A 9,758-nucleotide genomic window follows, 5' to 3' on the forward strand; every position below is an offset into this window, starting at 1 on the left:
GCCCTAAGGAATCACATTTACTAGCTGTTAAGAGAATCTTTAGATACCTTAAGGACACTCCTAGTTTAGGACTTTGGTATCCTAGAGACTCTAGCTTTAGCTTGCATGCCTTTTCTGATGCGGATTATGGAGGATGCAAATTAGATAGGAAAAGCACCTCCGGTACTTGCCAATTCCTTGGAAATATGTTGATTTCTTGGTTTTCAAAGAAACAAAATTGTGTTGCATTATCTACCACTGAAGCGGAATACATTTCAGCCGATAGTTGTTGTGCACAAGTTTTATGGATGAAACAACAACTTTTTGATTATGAAATTGAAGTAGGTACTATTCCTATCAAGTGTGACAATACTAGTGCTATTTGTCTCACTAAAAATCCCATCCAACACTCTAGAACTAAGAACATTGAAATAAAACATCACTTCATTAGAGACCATGTCACTAAGGAAGATGTAGTTCTAGAATTTGTTGATACTTTGCATCAATTAGCAGATATCTTTACAAAGCCTTTAGACAAGGAAAGATTTTGGACACTTAGGAGAGAATTAGGTTTGACCAACCTATTTTCACTTAGTGTTTAAAATAATTTTAGCACTTTTAAGAATAAATGAAAAATACATATAATAGTAATTTTATTTTTTTCTACAAATATTGCTTTATTTAGGGGAGTTTATGATTTTTGGTGAAAATTAACTTTATGTTCAAATAATTTTTAATAATAAATTTGATTGGTTGAACATGATTAATTTTCAATATATGAGTTACCAGTACCACTAGAGAAAATTAATTTAGCATTTTGAGTATTTAAAAATCAAATTTTAGGATTTTAGTGAAGAGGGAATCGATACCCCCCTCGAAAGGGAACCGATTCCCCCTTTGAAGGGGAACCGATTCCCCTTGTAGGGGATTCGATACCCCCCTGGGGTTCTGGTTTTTAACACGGGCAGAACACCCAAAAACTCAAACCCTCAAATATTCTCTTCACGCCGTTTCTCCTCTCTACACTCACCCTATCTCCATATTTCATCAAAACATCGTTTTTAATCAGAATTCTCTTCAAATATCATCTCCTAAACCTATTGGAATCATCAAAAACATGCAAACTTCATCTAATCTCAATCAAATCCAAAATTCTTCAAGGTATTTTTCTAAAACCACTATTTTATCAATTTTTGATTTTAGAACTAGTTTTAATTAGTTCTAGGTGGAACTTTAGATCGGGCATTGATTGTTTAGTGATTAGAAACTAGATTTTACAATTAATTTCATCAAAAACACAAAAAATTTCTAAAATTCTTTGAAATTTTTGAAATAAAAAAAATCTGTTTTTCAAATTATTTTGTTTTGATTGAATTACGTTGTTGTTATGAAAACTATACATATATTGATTTTCAAAACCTTATTTTTCAATAAGTTTTTCAAAAACTTTGCACATTAGGATTGGTTTAGAGAACCTTGAAATATTGAGGACTCAATTGAGTTTTGGGATTGATTATTTTGCATACATATGTTTTTAAAAATACAGGTTATCTTTATATTCCGATTATCTTAAACTATATCTCATAAACGTTCTAGGGCCTCCTCTAGTCGTTCTAACCAACCTCCAAATCCTCCACCTATCCCACAAATTCCTATTCCTAATCCCGATGATCCAAACATGACCATTCTCAATTTTGTTTTAATGAACCCGGTCGTAAACAAAATCTCTACTATAGGTTTTGTCAATACTTTGAGTCCTACAAAATCCGGGAAGAACGTATCCCATCTCTTCAAGCCATGTTAGACATCAATTTTCGTCATCTTCCTACTCTTCATGAGTGGAAATTTGACAAACACTTTGAGCTTGAACCCATTGTCTACCATCAACTTGTTCGTATCTTCTACTCTAATGCTGTTTGCATTAAAAATCGAGAGAAAACCTTAACCATAGGGATCCGATCCTATCTTCTAGGACGATTCTTTCATATTGACTCGGAATCCATTTCCAAACCATTAAGATTAGATAATGAAGGGTTAGACAATGAAAAACTTACGGTAGGATCTTAGTATAAACGAAAGGATAGTGCAAGTGTTCTAGACCTTCATGACCGTTTTCTTCACCTAATGATCTCTTGGTGGTTTCGACCATCCGGGGGCTGTTACTCTACTCTTCGTGCCTTAGATCTATTTTGGCTTCATTGTGTCCAAAATAATCACAAAATTAACCTTCCACAGATTATTTTTACTGAACTTGTCGAAACCGTAAATCTTGTTCCCAATAAGAAATTGTGTTCTTCTTTAGTTTACAGTTGTATTCTTAGTAATATGTTTAAGAAGGTTGGGCTTAGAGTTGGTCTTGATGCTTCCTTTCCCCTTAAAAACCAAATCAATATTTTCTCTTTAACTAAATCGGGATGGAAGATCAATGAAGAAACTGGTCTTTGGGTTCGTACTGGTAAGCAACCGCATGAAGTTGATGACTCCGATGATGAACTAGAACAGCACGAGGAACAAGCACGAGCAGAGGAACAAGCACAGCCAGAGGATCAAATGCCTCCATACTTTCGATCCTTTATGGAGACATTCGATTTCCGATATGCTTCCATGGATTCTCGCTTCTCTTCCATAGAATCTCATTTATCCACAATGGGAGCTCAACAATTGGAAATTCTCCGGGAGATGCGCACAAACAATGCTTCTATGAATGAACGCATTGATGCATTCTCACATGAGATGACCGCTATGCGAGCTCATTTTCCTCCTCCCGATCCTCCCACGGATGCTTGATTCTGTGTTATGCTTTAGTACTTTGAACTTAAAGCTTATTGTTTTAACATTTTGAATATTTTGGAATGTTTAAATTTGTGGATTGATTGACTTTGAATTTGTTTGGATTTATGGATGGTTTAAACTTATATTTCTATATATTTGCTGTGGTTAAATTTATTCATTATTGCATCATTTACATCATGTTAGCTATATGACCAATTTTTCCATGTCACATTGTTTATAAATATTGATTATGAAACTAATGGCTAACGTTTCTCTTGATTATGATCTTAGCAGTTTAAGATTATATATATATATATAATCAATTGGCTAAATGATTTCCAAACCTTGTTTAAAATCTTTTACCAGTTTTTTTGATTTAACAAAAAGGGGGAGAAATATTAAAAACGTTTTTAAAGAGTAGTGTTAGAGTAAGGGGGAGTAATTTCGAACTTGAAACTTGATTTCAAAATAAAATCTTAAAATTACTAAAATGTTTCGTTATATCAAAAAGGGGGAGATTGTTAAAAACATTTTGATATTTCGATATAACAAATTAAGTTAAATGAATTTTAAGATTTTCCAAAAAGATTTTCTAAGTATATTCGATATAATTATTCGAATATCAAAATATTACTTCAAATCTTTCAAATGTCATTTTTAATCCTTACTCAAGTGTAAAATTAAGTTTTAATCTTAAAATAATTTCAAAACAATTTTACAAAATATTTCGAACCATTTCAAAGCCAAAAATTCCAGATTGCTCAGAGGAAACCGATTCCCCCCCAAGGGGGTACCGATTCCCCCTGAATGGTTTGGCTCCGAGAAATTCCAGTATGCTCGGAGGGAACCGATTCCCCCTGATCAACGGTCGAAATATTTGAATTTTACACTTAGGGAACCGATTCCCCATGAGGGGGTACCGATTCCCCCCACGCTCCATGCAGAAATATTAATTGTTTTCACACTTAAGCGGCTCCAATAACTTCATTAATGATCCCCAACGTTCAGAAGTGATTCAAGGTGTATTTAAACAAGCTTAGAAGCCATTGATCAACAACAAGAAACATCAAGCAACTAGAATCAAGAGAGAATCAAAGAGAAAGCATCAAACCTCAAGTTTGAGCATTTCAAGTCTATTTTTCATTCAATATTCATTTTGCTTTCAAGAACACTTATTGTGCTCAATTGTATTTATTCTTGAGTGTTCTTTCTTTGTTCTAGAATTGTGCAAACATATTTGTCTTGTGAGGTTTTTCTTGTAAGTTTGCAAATTTGTAATCTTCTCTTTGAGAAAAGAGTGTTCTCAAGAATTAGGGTATATTCTTGAGGGAATTGTAAGGTTATCTCTTTGGCCTCAAAAGAAAGAACAAATTAGTGAATCTGTTGGAAAATCCTTAGTGTGGATAGCTAAGGTAGTGGACGTAGACTTTGGTTGATAAAGTCGAACCACTGTAAATCGCCTGTGCAATTACTTTCAATTTTCTGCAAAAGCTTCCACCAAAATTTTATTGCCAATTCACCCCCTCTTGGTCGATTCCATCGATCGATTAACTCAACATATATGTTTTAATTATATCTTTTAATTTTGTTTTATTATGATTTAGTCATTAAAATAAATTTATATACCTTTTAATTCGGTCTTTCAATTTTGATTTATTTTATTTTAGTCCTTACCTGTATATTCATATATAATTAGGGTAAATAATATATTTAGTCCTTATTGTTTTAATAAAATTTTATTTTAATCTCGATTAATTAATTATTACACTGTTAGCATTAAAATTCTATATTAATTCAAATTAGGACCTTTAGGTTTTATATTTTATATTTTAATTACTAATTTTTAATTCTTTTCATTTTTGACTATGAATTTTATATATTTTGCATTTTAATCCTATATTTTTTAATTTTATTTGTTTTAGTCATTATTTAATTGCAATTTATTTTTATTTTTTAATATGTTTAATTTAATATTTTAAATATTATTTATTCATATATATATATATATTTGTTTAAATAATAATATTTATTTATTTTCTTATATTAAGAAATGACAGTCTTAATATAACTAGATTTCCTATTATGGTATTTTAAATAAATAAAAATTATATATATTTTATTTTATTTAAATTACTTTTTTAGGAAAAATTATCACATTTTCAATATTTATTTATTCAATATTAAGAAAGGGCGGTCTTAAAATAACTAGACGTCATATTCTGATATTTTAAAAATAAATAAATATCCTTCTTATAAATGTATATATATGTACTTAGTTTTTATTATTTTTTAGGAAAATAATTATATTATTATTAATATTTATTTATTAATTAATATTAAAGAAAAAATAGTTTTAAAGCAACTAGATGTCCTTTTCTGACATTTTTAAATAAATAAATATTCTATTTACAAAACCCTAAATATATATATATATATATATATTTAATATTTTTCCTTAGAAATATCAGATTAAATTTGAAATAACACAATTGTAAATTAAATTCATATTCGAATTCTTAAATTTTATTATTAGAGACAATTTATAATCGACATGGACCAATTTTGGGCGTTGTGGGGGTGCTAATCCTTCCCCAAACGTAATCGACCACGAATCCCTTTTTATTATTAAAAAGAACGAATTTTTGGTTAAACGCATACCATTTTATCTTTTAACTGATGTTTTCTTAAAAACTTTTTTAAAAGATAATTTTTAGGTATTCGACCTACCTAATCCAAAAGGCCGATGGCGACTCCCAAAACATTTATTTAAATAAAAACCATTTATTCATTCACCTTATTTTTCCCGCCAAGTAAAATTTCGTGCCCAGGCGAAAACCGGTTACGACAGCTTGGCGACTCCACTACGAATTGGTCAAACCTAAGTGGATTATATATTGTATCTAGAGTTAGAAATTGAGAATCAAATTTTATTTAATTTATGATTCTTTTTATTTCTTTCAATTTATTTTATACTCTTGTATATTAATATTTAATTTTATTTTTAAATATTAATTTTTGTGTGAAAATTTCTCCTCACACACAACACTTGATTACATAACATAAGCTTTATAATAAAGCTTATCCCTTTTAAGTGGGAGTGAAAGAGACATCTTCGTGAGAATTTATTCTCCGTGTCAGACCTAGCAAGTAGCTTTCGGGATTCATATATCCTATGCCTTCGTGAGAATTTATTCTTCGTGTCAGACATAGGGAAATGTGTCCCCTCGAATTTAACTCTATCCGCTTTAGTCTATAATGGACTAGGATTGAGGGTTTGGTAGCCCAAGGGGGCACCAATAATTACAGTTCGAGTACCTTTACTCTTAGAACTGAAACCCTATATATAATAAACCTTAGAACTTCACCTGATCTAAGATAATGCTGAAACCCTGTCCATAGGTGTACACAAAGAAGAAATAAGCTCTAGTTTTTAATTTATTTAATTTATTATTTTTCTTTCTGAATAAATGCCTTCGAACTAATAATCATGCGGTTAGGTTAATTTTTCCAAACAAAGCATGGAACTAGAAAGCATGAGGTTAGGATATATTATATAGCATGATAGATAGAATCTTTTCTTTCCATTAATTGGTACTAACTATTTTATTTTTTCTTATTTTTATTATTTTACTCTAACTTGTTTACATTAATTTCTTTTGCTTGCATTGCATGATCATGGCATAACCAAAAGGTGTTGATTTGAAAGACTGCTCATCAAATTGGAAAGAATTCATAAATGGACAAAATGTTTTATGATCAAGCAAAATATGACGCAGCCAAGGAATGACATCCTGAGGGAACTCCGAAGATAAAGAAGAGCTATATACCCAAAGATCGTATTCCCATTGAGGAGAAAAAGGAGATACGAGAAATAAAAGAACAAATGTCCAAGATGATGGTTAGAATATCTGTTTTGGCAAAAAAAAAAAGACTCCTGCACAAAAAGAGAGAGAGGTCAATGAATATAATTATGCAATTTCAGATATACAAGGGACTTCTGATTTTAACCAATTTGAGAAATTATAGACAGTCATCATTCGTATTCACAAATTGTCTGGAGATACCAAAGAAATGGTGACAACTGTAAAAGCTCCTGTAAAAGCTCCCAGAGATGAGAAGAAATCATGTAATCTGAAATCGTCAAAGTTTAGTCGTCTAAAACTCAGGTTCAATCCCAGACAAAATACAGTTCTCATTTTGATGTTATCCCTATATCATATAAAGAGTAATATGAGAAGCTACTTAAAGCACGAGAAGTGGCTCCGTACTACATAAAACCATTCCAACCTTCATATCCGAATTGGTATGACATCAACGTTTATTGTGAATATCATGCTGGAGCTCAAGGACATACCATTGAGAATTGTCTTGCCTTTAAATTACAAGTCCAAAGTCTTTTGGATCATGGAACCTTACAATTTATGATAAATGATCGACCTAGTTTGGTAATTGAAAGTACTTCTAGATTAATACCAAAAGTATTTAAAGGTAAGAGCATCAGTAGGGGCGTCTAGAAGGAAGAAGATTTGCTGAGGTCTGAGGCTCAAATACGTCATTTAAAGATTGAAAACGATAAATTGAGCACCAAAATGGAAACCATGCATGAAGATTTCCAGAAGTTCAGTCAAGCCTTTCAAAATGCTGGCATAGGAAACACCCCACAAGAGTGGATAACAGGGTCACTAAATTGAAAAAAAACTGCAAGATACATGAAGGACGAGCCAAGTAGTTTTTTCATGATTTACGAGTTACAAAAGAAAGACGTAATACAACTGTCGTCAATTTGAAAAAATGTCAAGTCAAAAATCAAAGGTTGAATAGTGCTATGACCAACATGGAAGTATCATATCAGATCTATCAGCTTGAGATCGATACTGAATTAAAAGCCACTATGGCCAAGAACAACACATTGAAGAAATGTTTAGATGATTATGGGGATCTTGTACGAGAACTTATTGAACATAAAGATTCTCTCACAAGAAAAAATGAACAACATTGTTTACAATTCCGAGAATTGACATAGAAGATGAAAGAAAAATACAATGTCATGAAGGAAGTTGCTGCTCAAACAAGTAATGTGGCTCATAAGCTGGTAGACTTAGCTGTCTTCATGAGAGAATTAAGGCAGATTAATAACTCCACACCTGAGCATTAGTGGAAGTTAATTTGGCTTTTAAGGGAAATAGAGAAGTTATGAGTGAAAGCTATCCCCTACATGTAAAAGTTTTGTTTGATGCAACTTTTGTGTTCAATGAAATCTGTTCTAAGATGATCACTCTTGAGTAACACATTTTCATACATGCATTTGCATTTCACATCTTTGCATTTTCATTTTGTATTCATACTTTTATGTTTGCTTTTGTATTGCACATTTGCATTCTTATTTTTGCATTTATGTATTTTTGCATTTACATTACATTTTTTATTTTTTATATACATTAATTATAAAAACATGTAAACAATTCCTGAAAGGTTTCTGTAACAGTAAAATTGAGACCATTCATTCATATTATTGTACCATCATCATGAAAATAATGGAGCAATCTTATGAAAGACTACAAGATCAGTGTCCAGAATAATTAACAGGGTTACCTCAGGATACAAAGAAAGAAGCATAACAAAATGGATCAATCAAATTATTCAGGGGATGTCATTTGATAAAGAAGAGATAACTGATAAAGAGCAACCATGCTATCAAATTGAAGAATCGAGAATGATAACATACCCTGGGGCATCCCAATCAAACCCAAAGAATAGTCTCATTAATTATTCACAATATGAGGAGAGATTCAAGAAGGTAGATGAAACAATTAGAAATGAAAAGTATTAATGCCTCCCACAAAGAATTAGAAGAAAGAGAGCTCAGCTTGGTTCCAGACTTGGTTATTCCCCATGAATTCAAAATGCCTAATTTTGAGAAATATGATGGCACCAGCTGTCCTCTAATCCACCTGAGAAATATGATGATATGTTAGTTCACTCTTTCCATGATAGCCTCGTTGGCCCAGCATTAGTATGGTACAATCATTTGACCCAAGAGCAAATTAAGAGATGGGTTGATCTAGCTGATGTATTTTTGGGACAATATCGGTATGTTAAAGGCTTATCTCCAACATGTATGGATCTTCAAGGAGTAAAAATGGAAACCAATGAAGGGTTTCAGAAGTATGCCTTAAGATGGAGAGGAGTAGCAGCATAAGTTCAACCTCCCGTGTTAGAAGAAGAAATAGCACATATGTTTCGTGATTCCCTTCCCGCTCATTTCTTCGAGTTAATGTTGGAAAATCCGACAAAGGAATTCGATAATCTTATGACAAATGGAGAATTAATTGAAAATGTAATCAGCGAAGGAAACTCAAAAGTCACATCCAAGAGCCCGAATGATCAAAAAGCGAAAGCTGATAATGTGAATGAGTGTAGCATCCAGAGTCACCGTAATTACAAAAGAAAAAGAGCAAATAGTTGTTCGGATCGACCAAAGAAAGTCATGCGATCAAGAAAAACTTTGGAAGTGTTCCAAAGTTCCATTTCAGACTTGTACCCTCATTTGATTAAAGGTCAATACATCACACCAAGACCAACGAAAATGACATCAAACCCTTCTGCTCATAGCTATGATCAAGATAGTGTTTGTGATTTCCACTTGGGGATATATGGGCACTCTACGAGCAATTGTAGGCCATTGTTAAAAAGAAATTGAGATGCTTGTTGACAACGAGACATTGACACGAGAGTTGGTGGAACAATGGATGATGAACTCAAGTAGGGCATCAAAGTATGATTAAAGTGTTGTCACATTGAAGAAGTAAAGGGGCATCCTAATCAAAGAAAAGATTATTTCATCAGTCATAGTACCTTTCTATTTTCAACATTTTGTTTGAACATATTTTTTGTTCCTTTCTTCGCCTTTTGTGCAATAAATAAATTTGTGTTGCTTGTAAGGTTATGAGCATTGAATCAATTTTGCAATCTTGCAGTTCTTTAAATATCAATTGGATTAAAAAACT

This window comes from Hibiscus syriacus, unplaced genomic scaffold, assembly GCF_006381635.1.
Source record: "Hibiscus syriacus cultivar Baekdansim isolate YM2019G1 unplaced genomic scaffold, ASM638163v2 tig00111662_pilon, whole genome shotgun sequence".
NCBI classification, from domain to species: domain Eukaryota; kingdom Viridiplantae; phylum Streptophyta; class Magnoliopsida; order Malvales; family Malvaceae; genus Hibiscus; species Hibiscus syriacus.